Source organism: Lissotriton helveticus, chromosome 1_1 (assembly GCF_964261635.1).
Source record: "Lissotriton helveticus chromosome 1_1, aLisHel1.1, whole genome shotgun sequence".
Classification (NCBI taxonomy): Eukaryota; Metazoa; Chordata; class Amphibia; order Caudata; family Salamandridae; genus Lissotriton; species Lissotriton helveticus.
This window is the reverse complement of record NC_136057.1, coordinates 1,901,475,418-1,901,491,513: the sequence shown is the minus strand read 5'-3', so window position 1 is coordinate 1,901,491,513 and position 16,096 is coordinate 1,901,475,418. Positions and strand designations below refer to the sequence as shown.

At 49.0% G+C, this 16,096-nt stretch overlaps 1 protein-coding gene across 3 annotated transcripts in view; it reads left to right on the top strand.

Moving 5' to 3' along the window:
- Window positions 1-16,096, top strand: part of PRRC2C (proline rich coiled-coil 2C) — a 1,522,187-nt gene that overhangs the window by 655,534 nt on the left and 850,557 nt on the right. The window lies entirely within an intron of this gene.

Genomic DNA, 16,096 nt, shown 5'->3' with positions numbered 1-16,096 from the left:
TGGTGCACAGCAAAGGCTGTGGATCCCCTTTCTGCCCCTCTTTCCGAGGTTCTCCTCTTCCTTCTTTCTCTTGCCCAGCAGGGCTCTGCTCTGGGCACTATCAAGGGCTACCTTTCTGCCCTTTCCGCCTTCTTAAGGCTACCTGATCAGCCATCTTTATTCAAGTCCCCTATTGCACTGAGATTCTTGAAAGGCATCACGCACATGTATCCTCCTGTTCCGTTCGTGATGCCTCAGTGGGACTTGAACCTGGTTCTGACATTCTTGATGTGCGCTCCCTTTGAGCCGCTTCATTCCTGTCCTCTCCGTCTTCTCACTTTAAAGACGGCCTTCCTGGTTGCCATCACCTCTGCCAGGAGAGTGAGTGAGCTCCAGGTTCTTTCTGTTAAACCTCCTTTCTTGTCCGTCCATCCTGACAAGGTGGTTCTTAGGACTAGGCCTTCTTTCCTGCCCAAAGTAGTTTCTGCTTTTCACATCGGGCAGTCCATCACCTTACCCTCCTTCTTCCCGCCTCCGCATCCTTCAAAGGATGAAGAGCGGCTCCATCGTCTGGACCCAAAACGTGCGCTTTCATTTTTTATGGATCGCACACGTCAGTTCCGGGTGGATGACCAACTGTTTGTTGGCTACGTGGGTGAGAAGAAGGGAAGGGCGGTACAGAAACGAACCATCTCTCGGTGGGTCGTCCTGTGCATCAAAGCATGCTACTCTTTGGCTCGGAAGGAGCCTCCTGTTGGGCTGAGGGCCCATTCCACTCGGGCCACGGCGGCTACTACTGCCCTGGGCCGGGGAGTCCCTTTGCAGGACATTTGCCAGGCGGCTACGTGGGCCTCGCTGCACACCTTTGCGAGGCACTACTGCCTGGACAGTAAAGTCCGGAGGGATGGCTTCTTTGGCCGTTCGGTCCTCCAGGACTTTCTGGTGTAGGTTTGTATTGGTTCGCAGACCCACCACCGGGGTTGGTATTGCTGGGGTATCTATTCTAAGGTAAGGAATCTAATACTAACCTGTTTCTTTCAGATGAACAAGTTACTTACCTTCGGTAACGATATATCTGTAAGAAACAGTAGTTAGTATTAGATTCCTTACCGCCCCACCCGTCCTCCCCGTTCTGCGAACTGATACCTAGGGTTAAGGACATCCCTTTCAGGGCCCTAGTTTCAAATGGCACCAGTGTTAGTTCTCACATGGCTCTGCGTGTTCTGGCGCGGAAAAGCTGTGTGCAAAGAACTGACGTCAGCGCGCGGAGGCGGCGTCTATATACTCCAGCGACGTCATCACGACGCCGACGACGCGGAGCCGCAGGGGACGCCTGCAGACGACGCCTACCGACGCGCAGGGGTACTGCTACGCAAAAGTTTCCGGATCCAGACTGACACCTGGGGATATTCTAAGGTAAGGAATCTAATACTAACTACTGTTTCTTACAGATATATCGTTACCGAAGGTAAGTAACTTGTTCGTTGGGACGAGCACCTGACCCACCTCTGGAAGGTCCTGACGGCCCTCCAACGGGCCGGACTAACAATAAAAGCCAGCAAGTGCCAGATCGGTCAAGGGTCCGTGACCTATCTGGGATACCAAGTGGGGAGTGGCCAAGTGGCTCCCCTTCAACCCAAGATCGACGCCATCCAGGCCTGGGAGCCCCCCGTCACCCAGACCGCCGTCCGAGCCTTCCTGGGGCTCACTGGATACTATCGGCGGTTCATAAAGGACTATGGGAGCATTGTGAGACCCCTCACAGAACTAACCTCCAAGAGGCTACCCCCGAAGGTGCACTGGACCCCCGAGTGCCAAGTAGCCTTTGAGACACTAAAGACTGCCATGTGCACCGCCCCGGTGCTCCAGGCCCCCGACTACAGCCGAGAGTTCATCGTCCAAACTGACGCCTCGGAACACGGCATTGGGGCCGTACTGTCCCAAATGAACTCTGACGGAGTTGACCTTCCTGTGGCCTTCATCAGCCGGCGCCTGCTGGCCCGAGAGCAACGATGGAGCACCATCGAGAGGGAAGCATTCGCCGTCGTATGGGCCCTAAAGAAGCTCCGGCCCTACCTCTTCGGCACCCACTTCCGAGTACAGACCGACCACCGGCCCCTGCGGTGGTTGATGCAGATGCGGGGCGAGAACCCGAAGTTGCTACGTTGGTCCATCATCCTCCAAGGGATGAACCTCACTGTGGAGCATCGCCCTGGCAACGACCACGCCAACGCTGACGGCCTCTCCAGATTCTTCCGCCTTGGCGAGGAGACTCCCCAAGAAGATGGGTGACTCTCCCCCGCCTTCAGCTGGAGGGGACGTGTGTTGGACCCGGCCTCGTGGCGTGGTCCTACCCCTCCCGCATGGCGGGCCCCGGACGACATCGGCCCTCCATCCAGCCCGGGTCGGTCTCGGGCACACCTCTGCACGCCCTCCAAACCACCAGATCCGCCACCCGGCGGCCCACAACCACTGACACGGCACACTCGGGCCGCCCCAGCATTACCGGTCCGGTGCCCACCCCGGACCCACATTCCAGGCCCGACGCCATCTTGGGCCCATCACGTCACAGACACGTGGTCCCGGACTAGCCACGGCCCCAGCGAGCCCGCCATCGAGGCACCAAGAACCCTCCGGGTGGTAGAGTGGCCACTCAACCAGAGACAAGGAAAGGGGAGTTTCGATGGCTCTCCAACCGTCCCCGGATGCCTGGTTTCGATCGACCTCCGGCCTCCCTGAGCGCTGGCCCCAACCCCTGCTGGGTGTCTGGACACCATCATCCCGGCTCCTCTGACCCCCAGGCGAGAGGGTCCGGACATCAAAGGACTCCAGACCTATATCTGGGCCAGCCCCGGAGTAGGACTGCAGTTGTATCCCGGAGTCGAGGAGCCCTGCTGACGCTGTCGCGGCTGACCCTGAGACGAACTCCTTTTGCTGCTCTACCTGGAACCTGCTGGCGCTGCCGCGGTCCATCTTCGCTGTAACCACCTTGGAGCCTGCTGGCGCTGCCGCGGTCCATCTTTGCTGTAACCATCTTGGAGCCTGCTGGCGCTGCCGCGGTCCACACTCGCTGAACCACCTTGGAACCTGCTGGCGCTGCCGCGGTCCACACTCGCGGAACCACCTTGGAGCCTGCTGGCGCTGCCGCGGTCCATCTTCGCTGTAACCACCTTGGAGCCTGCTGGCGCTGCCGCGGTCCATCTTTGCTGTAACCATCTTGGAGCCTGCTGGCGCTGCCGCGGTCCACACTCGCTGAACCATCTTGGAACCTGCTGGCGCTGCCGCGGTCCACACTCGCTGAACCATCGTGGAGCCTGCTGGCGCTGCCGCGGCCCAACCTTCCGGAACCCCCCAGCTCGAGGATTGAGAGCTGTGCGTAGGGTCTCCTTGCAACCGACCATCTATAAGACTGTCCCGCTACCTTGCCCCTTGCCACGAGACTTTCCAGATTTCGGGATCTGCTGTATATATTGAAACGATACTAATTGCCCGATAAAGATTGAAAACTCTATCTACGTGTGGTGTATATTTGTAGTGGTGTGGTTACTCTGCTGTACGATTCTAGGAGAGGGCCCTCCCGTCGGAGGCCTCTCGACATCGCTCGGTCCCTTCTCTGAAGGGGTAGACCTAGGGGTGGTCAGTAAGACACCTTCTGCCTCCCCGGGTTCGCCTTTCTAACATTGCCCCCTCACGCTCCGCTGTCTCCCTTCCTTCCTTATTCTGTCCTGTGTCTCTTCCATTTGCTCTCGCCGTGTGTTGTAATTAGCACGGCCGTGCACCTCCCACCTCCTTTCCTACCACTCTGTCTAACTCATTCTGACAACACTAGGTGACCCAAAATTGTAAGAGTCGCCTGACCACCTTCATATTACTGTTTTCGTAATAGTGTATTGAATTGATAAACAATTTGCTCATGCGCTTTTTTAAAGAAAGACTGACAATGCCATGAGCGAGCACGGGCACAAATTAAGCTGTGCTCTACCTCAACCCTCCAAAAAAGGAAAAACACAACCAAAACCTTCGGAAGCTGCCACTAATGCCCCGAGGAGCGTGAAAAACCGACAATGGCCTTCAGAAGGGTTACAGCTCTTCCTAATAACCAAAGCTCTATCCAGAATTGGCATTACACACAACAGACCTATAAGTACGTGCTCAGCCACCTACCATAACCAGAGACAATAGCGAAGTAAGAAGGTTCAACAGACAGGCTCAAAGATCAGTACTCCGTAGTAACCAGAAGGTGACATGTGGCACTTTACAAATTAACAAAATGTAAAATAAATAAAGATGGAGGCAGTGCCAGCTTGAGAACCTGTATGAGGAGCCATATAGTAGCCAAATGTGTTCTCCCACAACCTCAAATATCTGTCTGCCCCACCCCCCTCTGACCAACACAAACTTACTCACACATACAACAAGCACTGGCGTTGCCAATAGGTTTCGCATTTGGAAAGTTGGAGCTATTGGTTTTGTAAATGACATTTTATATTTATATATTGTTATTGACAATGCCAATAACGATATATAAATATAAAATGTCATTTACAAAAACCAATAGCTCCAACTTTCCAAATGCGAAACCTATTGGCAACGCCAGTACTTGTTGTTTTTGTTCACTAAAAAAACCTAAAAAGAAAAAAAACAGTTCTTTTTAGAACTACCTCCAATTCCCCAAAAAGAGCTGTATTCTAAACAAATACAAAAGGAGTGAGTGACGTGAAGTGGAGTGCAGTGAGAAAGGAAAGGAAAATGAGTGAGGGAGGAAAAAAAGGGACTAGTGGGGAAGGGAAGGGAAGTGAAGTAGGGGTATTGAAAGGTGAGTGTGGGAGTATGGCTGATTTATAGGGTGTGAGCGTGACAGAAGAGAAGTGAGAGACTAAGGGGACGGAGCGAATGAGACTAACAGAGAATGAGGGAAGGGGAGTGTAGAACTAAGAGGACAGAGGGAGAAAGAGAAGGAGTTAGTGAAGTGGAGTAAAGAGAGTAAGGGAAGGGAAAAGTGTGAAGGAGCGAAAGAAGGGAAGAGACAGGAAGGAAAGTAAAGGAGAAGGTTTGAAAGAAGGTGAGTGTGGGAGTGTAGCTGAATTATAGGGTGTGAGCGTGACAGGAGTGAGAGACTAAGGGGATGGAGAGAATGAGGCTAACAGAGAGAATGAGGGAAGGGGAGTGTAGAACTAAGAGGACAGAGGGAGTAAAACAAGGAGTTAGTAAAGTGTAGTAAGAAGAGTACGGGTATGGAAAAGAGTGAAAGAAGGGAAGAGGAAGAAAATTAAAGGAGAAGGTCTGAAAGAAGGTGAGTGTGGGAGTATGGCTGAGTTATAGGCAGTGAGCGTGATAGAAGAGGAGTGAGAGACTAAGAGGACAGAAAATGAGGCTAACAGAGAGAATGAGGGAAAGGGAGTGTACAACTTAGAGGACAGAGGCAGTAAGAGAAAGAGTTACTGTAGTGGAGTAAGGACAGTTAGAGAAGGGAAATGAGTGAAGGAGTGTAAGAAGGGAAGAGAGAAAGGAAAGTGAAGGAGAAGGTCTGAAAGATTGAGTGTGGGAGTATGTCCGAGTTATAGGGAGTGAGCGTGACAGAAGAGGAGTGAGAGACTAAAGGGACAGAATGAGGCTAACAGAGAGAATGAGGGAAGGGGAGTGTAGAAGTAAGAGGACAGAGGGAGTAAGAGAAGGAATTAGTGAAGTGGAGTAAGGAGAGTAAGGGAAGGGAAAAGAGTGAAGGAAGGGAAGAGAGGAAGTAAAGTAAAGGAGAAGGTCTGAAAGAAGGTGAGTGTGGGAGTATGGCGGAGTTATAGGGAGTGTGCGTGACAGAAGAGGAGTGAGAGCCTAAGGGGACGGAGAGAATGAGGGTAACAGAGAATGAGAGAAGGGGAGTGTAGAACTAAGAGGACAGAGGGAGTATGAGAAGAGTTAGTAAAGTGGAGTAAGGAAAGTAAGGGAAGGGAAAAGAGTGAAGGAGCGAAGGAAGGGAAGAGAGAGGAAGGGAAGTAAAGGAGAAGGTCTGAAAGAAGGTGAGTGTGGGAGTGTAGGAGAGTAGGGTCTGCAATCCTATGATCACCCAGATTTTTGCTTTTTGCTGCACTGGTTTACGACTTTCCCTGGCTGTGGGCCTGCTAATCAGACCCACAGCCTAGCTGTTCTCTCTATCCAAATTGTACTTAGGTACTGAATTGGCACTGGGCCCTCTCCAAGTCCCTGTACCCAGGGCTGAGGTGCACCCAGAAGTCTCCCAGGGGCTGAAGCATGTATTATGCCACCCCTGGATTGACTAACTAAAACTGACACAACTGGCTGCACGACAGCTGGGGCAAGGTGGTGTACTCACCCGTTGCTTTGGATATAGTATACCTATATCTAACCCTAAAAATGGACACACAGATCTCCTATCAGTCACTCCTATAGCAGGCCTTAACAATCCTGAAGGCAGAGTGCTTGGAATCGTGCGAGATGGTGCTCTAGCATGAGCTGAGCCTGTCTGCGGCTTTCGGGATCCATCCCTTAGCCGTTTCCATGATATCGCATACCATATACTCTTAAGTGCATTATAATCCTCGCGGTTATGTGCCAACTCTGGTATCGCTTTATCAAAACATGTCGAGTAAGGTGTCATACGAATTGGAATACTAACCCCTCGCCAATTCTGGCGACGGGGTTAGCATTCCACCCTTCTAGAGGGACACGACATGCCTGTAACCTATAACCCGGTTAAAAGTCATATATCAACAAAAGAAGAGTGTCCGTCAGTAAGGCGTAAGTCTGATCGAGATAGCACGTATAAATATGAGGCCAGCTATGGTTGGTCAGAAGACTGGACCAACTTTCAAGAAAAAATGTTTTGATTTTTTCAGGAAACCCTCACTCACCCTAGTGGTGACATGCTTCATCATCGGGTCCACTCGGGAGATCGAGTACCTCCCGAGTGTGCTACGACGCCAGGAGACTGCGGAGCAGGTTTTTGTGAGAGTGAAGAGTGAAAAAAGTGTAGTTAAAAATGTCAGCGGTTGTCCCAAAAAATCATTTATTCGCTGGTCAACTTGACATATTAAAATTAAGAGCTATCTGCAGGGAAACTATCCAAAAGAAATATAGGTGTTTCCCTGTTAGGGGAAGGTCAACATGTTTCTGCCCTTTAAGTGTATGAGTTTACAGGGCTTTCGTCAGGACCAGTAAGCGGGTGTTACCTCAACAGGTATAGGCGCGCTAAGGCCTACCCTGCTGTAGGTAGTGAAAGTTAAAACAGTGGCACTATGTGTAAAAATAGGTGCGTGAAAATACAAACCAAAAGGCTTGGGGATTTACCTCTTTTGCGAGGAGCCCAGAAGTCTGCAGGTAGGTAAAAGACAGACAAACAAACAAAACACAAAACATAGAAAGAACAGGTAGTCGTTATTAATCATGTTTTGTTGCCATGCAACTTTAGGTGTGGCGTGATACGTGCTAACAGACCTATCAATGGCCGTGGCCGGGATGGATCACATTGTAGAATGGAGATTGTGCCCATAAACCGAGGTGATGGGCCTCAACTAGAGCCAGAGTCGTGTGATCTGGCGCAGCACAATTAGTGAGGTAATGTAAATGGAGGCTTGCAGTGCTAAGTCCATCCGTGTGGGAAGCCAGGCAGGCTGCCCATAATAGTAACATTACCTATGGTAAGAATACGGAGAGATGATCCCCGAAGTGTAGTGTAAAAAGCAGAGCTACGTAATGATAATGCGCAGCCCTGCTGGCCGTGAATTAGAGAGCTTAGGTAGGCACGCTAAATGAAAATATAGGTGGAACAGTCCTCACTTGTATTCAGTATGAACCACGCCCCATAGATTCAGAGGGGGGGGTGGGAGCGACAATGGCACACCCTATCAAGGTAAAACAAACACACAAAGGAGAGTTTAAGGAGGGTAGGCAGAAACTCATACACAAACACTTAGCTTATTTAGATGTTAAGTCGATTGCACGTACGCCCGCAACGCTCAGCACCCTCTCGGCACCTAGCTGTCCCCGCTGGATCTCGTGGATCACGAGCGAGGAGCAAGCCCGGCGCTAAGAGAGGGAGGCGTCGAGGCGTCGGCCAATCGAAAGCGTTGAATTCAAACGAGGCTTGGAGAGCAAGCCCCGCGTCGTCGCGTGTAAAGCGCTCGGGTACTGTGTACTGGAACGAGGCTTGGAATACACGTTAGGTGCGCATGCGCGCACAAGGGTAGAGTCTCAGTCAGATCGAGGCTTGGCACGCATGCCTGCAACGGACCGGCTGACTGGTCCGTGAGCCTTGGGTCCGATGTAAATACGTGGGCAATAGTCACGCATAGATGCATTATCATTGTGGTTGAGTGTAGGATCATAGAAAGTCTGGGAAATAATGGTGTTTGAATACCCACCATAGGTGATGTATTATGGGGGATGATGTTATGATCCATCGTATTTATATACTGAGGGTTGCAGCAAGGGAGTATTTTCACCAGTATAGAGAGCAGACAAAGCGATAATGGTGTTTAATACCCACCATAGGTGAGGTATTATGAGGGATAATGTTGTGATCCATAGTGTTTACATACTGAGGGCCGCAGCAACGGAGTAATTTCACCAGTAAAGAACATTAATTATGGGTGGTACCCTAATGTGGAAAATAGGGGACAATGTTACTGTTTCAGAACGCTGGCCCAAGGTATTTGGTCATTCAAACCTTGATTATGTGTATTGAGTCTATAGACCCAGCGCTGCTCTTTTTCAAACAGAATATTCTCTCTGTTCCTGGGGTTGTTGACCTGTTCTATTACTGTCCAGGTCATATCATTGGGAGTATGATTTGCCTGCAGAAAATGCTCACTGAGTTTGGTCGTTACTTTCTTGCAGCGAACATTACTGCGATGTTCGCCGATGCGTGTCTTAACTTTCCGGGTTGTCATGCCCACATATCTCTTGGCACACGGGCAAGTAATCAGATAAATAACATGAGTGGAATTGCAGTTGGTATGGGATATTTGCTTCCATATTTTGCCCGGTTCCAGATTTAACTGTTTAGTGTGAGTAGTTAAATGACAGACACTGCAGTCAGTACATGGAAAGTGTCCGGTAATGGGGGGTAAATGCCAAGGTTCAGTAACAGATCTGGTAAGTCCTGATGGACATGTTAAGGGCCTTGTATGCACCAGAGCATCCTTGAGACTCCTGCCCTTTTTGAAGGAAAACAATGGTTTTTCCCAATCACCTATACTACTGGTGATAATTCTCCAATTCTTATTTATTGACTTTTTTACATTGTCTGAAAGTGTGCTATATGTGGTAACACAAGTTAATGGGACCTCAGTGTCAATTTTCTCATCCTCTTCCAGGAGGGCTTCCCGAGGTTGATTCCGGGCCCTAGTCTGTCCTTTGTTGAGGATGCCTTGAGGGTAGCCTCTTTGTTTCAGTTTGACAGTTAGGTCCTTTGCCTGTGTCTTGTAGTCCGTAGTGCTACTGCAATTCCTTCTTAAGCGGAGATATTGCCCATAGGGCAAGTTCTCACGTAGTGGCCTTGGATGGAAGCTGCTGAATTGCAGAAGATTGTTCCTTGCCGTGGGTTTGTGATGGGTCACAGTAGTGAGAGCTGTTCCATCGATCCGTATCACCACGTCCAAGAAAACTATTGATTCTTTGCTGTGATTGTTGGTAAATTTAAGATAAGGGTCAAGAGTATTGACCCAGCTTAGGAATTCAATGAGACTGTTTTCAGTGCCCGTCCATAGTATGAGAATGTCATCGATGTATCTCCTCCATAATCCTATGGAGGAGGCAAAGGGGTTGGAAGTGGGCAGGATGTGTTTGGTCTCAAAATCGTAAACGTACAGCCCCGCTACGCTAGGAGCGAAGGTGCTGCCCATTGAGGTCCCTGTGCATTGAAGGTACAGTTGTCCTTTGTACTCAAAGTAATTTTCTTTCAGTGCCATCCTTGCACATTGTAAGATGAACGCCTTTGGCGTGACGTATTCCCAAGTCACTGTGTCCAGTGCTTGTGCCAGTACCCGTAATGTTTCTTCCTGCGGGATACTCGTGTACAGACTCTCTATGTCCATAGTGACCAAGATGACAGAGTCTGGTTCAAAAGAGACGTCATTCAGTAGCCTGAGAAGGCTTTTGGTGTCCTTCAAATAGGTGCTGGAGTTTTGTACTATCGGCTTTAGATAATGGTCACAGAATGTGGATAGCGGTTCCAGTACTGAGCCAATGCCAGACACTATGGGGCGTCCTGGTGGCGGTAATCTATTTTTGTGTGTTTTTGGCAAAGTATAGAAATATGGGATTGTTGGGCCCCCTGCCATAAGATATGCCGCCTCATGGGGTGAGATATGTTCGTTCAACTCAGCCTCTCGTACAAGTGTGGATATTCGTGCTTTCATATCAGCAGTTGGGTCTGTAGTAAGAAGGGTATAGTTGGTCCTGTCATTTAGAAGAGTTAAGCAGACTTCATCGTAATCCTTGGTGTCCTGGATGACAATCCCACCGCCCTTGTCAGCGGGTTTTATGACGATGTCTTTGTCATTTTTCAAGTTCTCAAGGGCTTTGTGTTCTGCCGCCGTGAAATTGTTGAACCGTTTGGGGTTTTGAAGGGCTTCCAGATCTTTTGTGACCGCCTGTTCAAAAGTCGTGATTGCGGCTGGTATGGTATGTGGTGGTGGCATGAAAGTTGATTTTGGTCTGAATGTTGTATCAAACTCCTGTTCATGGGTTTCAGACTGTTCTTTAGACTCAAAAAACGCCTTGAGTTTAAGTTTTCTAAAGAATTGTGCTAACTCGCAATGGAGTCGAAATTTGTCCGGACGTGAAGTAGGGACAAAACCCAAGCCCCTCTCTAGGACTTTCGTTTCGTCTGGTGTGAGAATTTTCTTTGAGAGGTTTGTTACAAGACTTAGATTGCACTCGTGCTGGCTGTTGCTGTTCGACTGCGAGTGTGTTTCCCCACTGAGTCTTCGTCCTCCCAGGTCACTTGTGTGTTTCCTCTGCTCCGTCCCCGTCCCCGCCCGCCTCTCCCTAAAAAAGGCATAGATGGGTGGTTTTGGGGAAAAAGGGGTTGCATGTAGGGGTTCCAGTTCATCATCGGGAACTGGGGTTGTTGATAAAACATAGGTGGAGGACCATTGTTTGGTTGTCCATAATTCTGCCACATCGGTTGTTGTGTAGGGTAATTAAATCTGCCCCTACCCCCTCTTCGTCCTCTTTGTTTTGGGCTCTGATTGCTCGTAGTGCTCCCACTGGACGAGTGGCTGTCTGAATCATCAGATTTATTAGAATCCTTTTTTGGTGCACTATAGTTAGGATCAGAGTAGGGGTATATAGTTTCAAATTTAAATTTTTTTAGGTCCTTTTGGAATTTTGTTAATTTTGCTTGCATCAGGTTGTCTTTGTATTCTACAAGGTCTCTATTAATTTCATCCAACTTTTTTTTATATCCAGTTATTGTAGCTTTAAACTGGGCTTCTGTCTGTTGGATCTCGACCTGTAGGGTTTCTGATAGGCGAAGTGCTGTTTTGATAATCAGCACTAGCCAGTCTCTTGTGCAATGCCATGCAATCATGGCCCAATCCCTTCTAAAGGTGGCATCATTTAAGAATATTCTTGGAGCATTGGTGACCAGTAGCCCTTTTGGGGCCGAGTTAGAGGTGAGGTATTGTTTTAGAATTGTACCATGTAAAATGGTTCTAATTCTATCACGTTTCAGTTCCGTCAATTGTTCCCATTCTGCTGTGTGTGACACTGCTTGAGCTATTGCTGGGTCTGCAAAAATGTTCGGGTCTGCCAGTAGTTCATCTATCTCCTCCGTAGTGAATGTTAAGCCCAGGTTAGGTGTTGCCATTTTGGTTTCTATAGATACACGTTGTTGTATCTATGAATGACGTATTTTGAGATAACAAAAAAAGAAAAGAAAACTCTCACTGCTGTGTGCAGCTGAATATCAGTCAACAAAGGGAGAGACAGGGTTCAAGGGCACTCTTAGTCCCCAATCAGTAGATATATCAACAAAAGAAGAGTGTCCGTCAGTAAGGCGTAAGTCTGATCGAGATAGCACGTATAAATATGAGGCCAGCTATGGTTGGTCAGAAGACTGGACCAACTTTCAAGAAAAAATGTTTTGATTTTTTTCAGGAAACCCTCACTCACCCTAGTGGTGACATGCTTCATCATCGGGTCCACTCGGGAGATCGAGTACCTCCCGAGTGTGCTACGACGCCAGGAGACTGCGGAGCAGGTTTTTGTGAGAGTGAAGAGTGAAAAAAGTGTAGTTAAAAATGTCAGCGGTTGTCCCAAAAAATCATTTATTCGCTGGTCAACTTGACATATTAAAATTAAGAGCTATCTGCAGGGAAACTATCCAAAAGAAATATAGGTGTTTCCCTGTTAGGGGAAGGTCAACATGTTTCTGCCCTTTAAGTGTATGAGTTTACAGGGCTTTCGTCAGGACCAGTAAGCGGGTGTTACCTCAACAGGTATAGGCGCGCTAAGGCCTACCCTGCTGTAGGTAGTGAAAGTTAAAACAGTGGCACTATGTGTAAAAATAGGTGCGTGAAAATACAAACCAAAAGGCTTGGGGATTTACCTCTTTTGCGAGGAGCCCAGAAGTCTGCAGGTAGGTAAAAGACAGACAAACAAACAAAACACAAAACATAGAAAGAACAGGTAGTCGTTATTAATCATGTTTTGTTGCCATGCAACTTTAGGTGTGGCGTGATACGTGCTAACAGACCTATCAATGGCCGTGGCCGGGATGGATCACATTGTAGAATGGAGATTGTGCCCATAAACCGAGGTGATGGGCCTCAACTAGAGCCAGAGTCGTGTGATCTGGCGCAGCACAATTAGTGAGGTAATGTAAATGGAGGCTTGCAGTGCTAAGTCCATCCGTGTGGGAAGCCAGGCAGGCTGCCCATAATAGTAACATTACCTACGGAGAGATGATCCCCGAAGTGTAGTGTAAAAAGCAGAGCTACGTAATGATAATGCGCAGCCCTGCTGGCCGTGAATTAGAGAGCTTAGGTCTTGCAGATGGCCGGTCCCTTGAGGTCTCGTCGCACCCACGGTTCTCAGCTGGGCTGTAGAGGTGGGTAGAGGTCAGAGGTGCCAGGGAAGCCGGTTCTCGTCGAGCTGGGCAGTCGGATTCCGGAGGAAGGACTTACAGCAGACCGCACTGTTCTTAGATGGTGCCTGCGGATGCAGGGTGACTACTCCTTAGTCACAAGGGAGAAATCTTAGGAAGAAGTCTTGAGTTCCTTTCGCAGAAAGTAGTTTCAGGATTCAAAGATGATCTGATTTGGAAGGGGGCCAGTCTCTACCTTTATCCTGTAAAAAGGGGCTGGCACGCGACTAAGTCCTGCCCTATGGGTGGGACTAGGAGGGGGGTGGTTACACCCACTTCCTTGGCGGGCTTTTCCCCAGCACAGGGTCTGGAGTGACCCTGGAACTGGTTCCAGCCAGCCTATGCACAGTGAGCACCGGGGTGCCACGTGCAGTCACCTTCCTCTAAAGCCCTGCCTACCTACAATACACAAAACCCTGTCTGGGACGGTGCTGGCACCGCCCCTGGCAGGAAACCCTTTGTCCTTATCTCCTGCTCTGGGAGGACTCCCAGCAGCAGGAGGGCAGACTTGTGTCTCGGTGGCAGCATCCATTTTGTGGATGCTAAGGCTCTGTCTGACTTTAACCGGGGTTAGGGGTTACATACATGTCGTGTCCCTCTAGAAGGGTGGAATGCTAACCCCGTCGCCAGAATTGGCGAGGGGTTAGTATTCCAACTCGTATGACACCTTACTCGACATGTTTTGATAAAGCGATACCAGAGTTGGCACATAACCGCGAGGATTATAATGCACTTAAGAGTATATGGTATGCGATATCATGGAAACGGCTAAGGGATGGATCCCGAAAGCCGCAGACAGGCTCAGCTCATGCCAGAGCACCATCTCACACGATTCCAAGCACTCTGCCTTCAGGATTGTTAAGGCCTGCCATAGGAGTGACTGATAGGAGATCTGTGTGTCCATTTTAGGGTTAGATATAGGTATACTATATCTAAAGCAAAGGGTGATTACACCACCTTGCCCCAGCTGTCAAGCAGCCAGTTGTGTCAGATTTGGATGGCCAGCCAGGGGTGGCATAATACATGCTGCAGCCCCTGGTAGGCCCTGGGTACACCTATGCCCTGGGTACCTAAGGTACACTGTACAGGGACTGGTAAGGTGACTCAGTATCCAATTTAGATAGGTACCTAAGGTACATGGAATCCATTTTACAGAGAGAGCAGTAGGCCTGGGGTCCTGAATAGCAGGGCCCCAGGTCAACTAAGTCAGAAAACCAGCAAAACACCAGGCAAAAAGTTGGGGGCAACCATAGTCAGGGGTCAACCTTCCTACAGGCACGCTAAATGAAAATATAGGTGGAACAGTCCTCACTTGTATTCAGTATGAACCACGCCCCATAGATTCAGAGGGGGGGTGGGAGCGACAATGGCACACCCTATCAAGGTAAAACAAACACACAAAGGAGAGTTTAAGGAGGGTAGGCAGAAACTCATACACAAACACTTAGCTTATTTAGATGTTAAGTCGATTGCACGTACGCCCGCAACGCTCAGCACCCTCTCGGCACCTAGCTGTCCCCGCTGGATCTCGTGGATCACGAGCGAGGAGCAAGCCCGGCGCTAAGAGAGGGAGGCGTCGAGGCGTCGGCCAATCGAAAGCGTTGAATTCAAACGAGGCTTGGAGAGCAAGCCCCGCGTCGTCGCGTGTAAAGCGCTCGGGTACTGTGTACTGGAACGAGGCTTGGAATACACGTTAGGTGCGCATGCGCGCACAAGGGTAGAGTCTCAGTCAGATCGAGGCTTGGCACGCATGCCTGCAACGGACCGGCTGACTGGTCCGTGAGCCTTGGGTCCGATGTAAATACGTGGGCAATAGTCACGCATAGATGCATTATCATTGTGGTTGAGTGTAGGATCATAGAAAGTCTGGGAAATAATGGTGTTTGAATACCCACCATAGGTGATGTATTATGGGGGATGATGTTATGATCCATCGTATTTATATACTGAGGGTTGCAGCAAGGGAGTATTTTCACCAGTATAGAGAGCAGACAAAGCGATAATGGTGTTTAATACCCACCATAGGTGAGGTATTATGAGGGATAATGTTGTGATCCATAGTGTTTACATACTGAGGGCCGCAGCAACGGAGTAATTTCACCAGTAAAGAACATTAATTATGGGTGGTACCCTAATGTGGAAAATAGGGGACAATGTTACTGTTTCAGAACGCTGGCCCAAGGTATTTGGTCATTCAAACCTTGATTATGTGTATTGAGTCTATAGACCCAGCGCTGCTCTTTTTCAAACAGAATATTCTCTCTGTTCCTGGGGTTGTTGACCTGTTCTATTACTGTCCAGGTCATATCATTGGGAGTATGATTTGCCTGCAGAAAATGCTCACTGAGTTTGGTCGTTACTTTCTTGCAGCGAACATTACTGCGATGTTCGCCGATGCGTGTCTTAACTTTCCGGGTTGTCATGCCCACATATCTCTTGGCACACGGGCAAGTAATCAGATAAATAACATGAGTGGAATTGCAGTTGGTATGGGATATTTGCTTCCATATTTTGCCCGGTTCCAGATTTAACTGTTTAGTGTGAGTAGTTAAATGACAGACACTGCAGTCAGTACATGGAAAGTGTCCGGTAATGGGGGGTAAATGCCAAGGTTCAGTAACAGATCTGGTAAGTCCTGATGGACATGTTAAGGGCCTTGTATGCACCAGAGCATCCTTGAGACTCCTGCCCTTTTTGAAGGAAAACAATGGTTTTTCCCAATCACCTATACTACTGGTGATAATTCTCCAATTCTTATTTATTGACTTTTTTACATTGTCTGAAAGTGTGCTATATGTGGTAACACAAGTTAATGGGACCTCAGTGTCAATTTTCTCATCCTCTTCCAGGAGGGCTTCCCGAGGTTGATTCCGGGCCCTAGTCTGTCCTTTGTTGAGGATGCCTTGAGGGTAGCCTCTTTGTTTCAGTTTGACAGTTAGGTCCTTTGCCTGTGTCTTGTAGTCCGTAGTGCTACTGCAATTCCTTCTTAAGCGGAGATATTGCCCATAGGGC